We start from the raw sequence: 3,233 nt of genomic DNA, 5'->3' as shown, positions 1-3,233 counted from the left end.
AATGCCTTACAGTTTGATCTAATGGAGGCATTTCCTCAACTGAAGGTCCTTTCTCTGTGATAACTCCAGCTGTGTCAAGTTGACACAAAACTAGCCAGTACAGAGCATAACAAAAAGGTTTGGAAAGATTATAAGAAGCAAATGACCAGCAAGTATGCTGAGATAGGACCTTGTATAATGAGAGTAAAGCTTCATGCATAAAATATTTTGACTTAGGTTTACCTAACCAAGATTATCACAATGGCAAAAACATACATGCCAATTAGATGGGGAAATCTCATAATTTTTACCAGAGATCAAGAGCTTCAAGCAGTTAGTAGCTGATGAGAGAGAGATAATTTGACTCTCCAGGATTGTGTTCTCTGATAGTTACTCCAGTCCCAGTGTTTAGCCCTAAATGCACATAATAAACACTAAATGATTTTAACAGGATATGTATGAATAAATGTTTATATGCTTGTATATATATGGAATAATCATAAGAGGACATTGGATTCATATGAATTGTTGGATGCGAGAGATTTGAGTTGGAATAATGAAATAGTGTGTTTATGTATAAAATTATCAAACACTTTAAATTAAATATAAAAGATAATACTATGTTGGGGCTTGCAAATCTGAATAAAGTCAATGTAAATGAGTAGAAGTGACTGACAATCTGAAAGAGGATCCTTCCTGAAAGTGATGGCTAAATTATTCCAACCTCTCCAGTAATGACAGAGTTCTTGTTTTTTTTTTTTTTCAAATTTTCATTTTTAAATGTTTTCTAGAAAACAATTTTCCACAAATACATAAGACACTTTCATGAATACACTTTCGTGGTTTCATTTTCAAACATGTAAAAATGTGCTTTCATTATTCTTCCCTTCAATCTGCTGAAATCGCCCCTTGTCTGTTCCTGGCTTTTTTTATTTTTGTTTCTTTCTTTTTCTGGTTTGTTCTGTTTAGCTATCCACTAGGTTTAAACCAAGCCACATTATGGCTACAGTTATCAAATTTAAAGGCACTATGTTACAATAAAGAAAGACATTTTCAAACAAAACTAATTTTAAATGCTACTTAACCCCTTTTGTTTTCTTCTTGCCACTAATTGCAACTGCTAGGATGTGCGGAAATACTGTTAGAATACTGAGGTCAGTAGAATATACTTTCTTCTTCCTAAATATTTTTCTATGTTTTATTTTATAATACTTGTTGAGAATTTCATAGTCATGTACTTGCAATATTTCCATCCATCTTTCTTCATACTCTAGCTCCAACTATATTCCCCCACTGCCTCTAACATTTATGACCTTTTAAAAATAATTGTGGAAACACATATACTCATGTATGGATGTACATATGTATGTGTATATATATTATGCATATATGTTAAATTCTGGGTATATTTAGTTCTCCTAGATGTGTGTTTAACCAAAACAGCTTTCTTTCAGTAGATATACTATCAGGTGGTTCACCCCTGGATGAGTCTGATCTTCTAAGTCTCTTAAGTCAATTATTCTTTAATTACCTTTAGCATTTTTCTAGGTATTGAAACCTGTGAATTGTGCTGGAGTGATTGGTCAGTGGTTAAGAGCACTGACTGCTCTTCTGAAGGTCCTGAGTTCAAATCCCAGCAACCACGTGGTGGACCACAACCATCCATAATGAGATATGATGTCCTCTTCTGGTCTGTCTGAAGACAGCTACAGTGTACTTACATATAAGAACAAATAAATCTTTAAAAAAAAAAAGGAAAGAAAAAGAAAGAAAGAAACCTGTGCTTTTCTCTCATCCATGTTAGTGTGATAGCTGCTGTTGACTTACATTTTGAGTGTTTTAAATTCATTTTTGCAATGCATTATGCAATTGTTACATATGGAATTTAGTGTTACATTATTACATGACATAATAATAATAATTTAAGTCATAAATAAGTAAAAGCACACTTATTCTTGCCTTTACCCTTACCCTGATCCTGAACCTGACTCTTACAGAGGATAGATATTGGTGAGAGTTCATAGCTGCAGCTTGCCTGTCAAATATAAGAGATTTCTGTTTTATAGCAAACTTCCTGATCCACCGAGTAGTACAAATTTCCTTCTTTCCTTCCATAGTTTTTAAAGTTCTCTAAGCAATGGGTATTGTGTATGTATTAGGTGTGGCATTTAAAGTTTCCTATCTCCTAAAAGTACTGCATGATTTCAGGTGTAAAATATTTGTCCAATTCTCTTCTGTGGATGTCATGTGGTTGTAAAGTCTAGAAGGTGTTTTTTTTTTCCCATTATCTTTGCTTGCCCACATGTGTTTTGAAGAGGAAACTCAATATCTTTTCCCTTAAAAGGTACTGTGGTTTATGAATTCAACCTGCATTTAATAGTCTCTACAGTGGATGGAACATTGTTTTACTAATAGAACACGGTTGGGTTGTTGTTGTTTCTATTTTCCTGCACTTTGGTATGTACGGTTTAATGAAAGCACTGCAAGTTCCCTAAGTTCCTTATCTCTTGAAAAGTACTGTATTAGCAGTACATTTGTAAACTGTTTGTCCTAAATTCTACAAAGGATGTGCTAGCAACCGGCCCACATTTTGTTTTGTTTTGTTTTGTTTTGTTTTGTTTTGTTTTGTTTTTTGAGACATAGTTTCTCTGTGTAGCTCTGGCTGTCCTGGAACTCACTCTGTACACCAGGCTGGCTGGCCTTGAGCTCAGAAATCTGCCTGCCTCTGCCTACCTAGTGCTGGGTTTAAAGGCATGAGCCACCATGCCCAGCCCCACATGGTTTTTATATGTGAATGTTAATATAGCTTTCAGGGTAATGAATGCAGTTCAGACAAAGTTTGGTTTTAAGTTTAGGTTTAATTTATGGCTAGGGCTATGGTTAGGGTTAATATTAGTGCTAGGGTAAGGGTAATTATAAGGGTTTAAGTTAGGGATAGGGTTAGGCTAAAGGTAAGGGTTAGAGGAAGTGTTAGGTTTAGAATAAGGTTTAAGGTGCAGGTTGGTGTAAGGATTAGGGTTAGAGGCAGGGTTAGGATTGAAGATAGGGTAAGGTTAAGAATTAGTCTTAGGGATAGAGTAAGGGTAAGGATATGAACTAGCGTTATGGTTAGGGGTAGAGATAGGATTAGGTAAAGGGTCAGGGGTAGGGTTAGGTTTGGTGTAGGGTAGAGGTAGTGGTAGTTGTAAGGTTAGGTGTAGGTGTACTGTTAGGGGTCAGGTTCAGGATCAGGGTAAGGGTAAAGTGATGAGCAA

The sequence above is a fragment of the Mus musculus genome, chromosome 9 (genome assembly GCF_000001635.26).
Source record: "Mus musculus strain C57BL/6J chromosome 9, GRCm38.p6 C57BL/6J".
Classification (NCBI taxonomy): Eukaryota; Metazoa; Chordata; class Mammalia; order Rodentia; family Muridae; genus Mus; species Mus musculus.
This window is presented reverse-complemented; position numbering follows the sequence as displayed.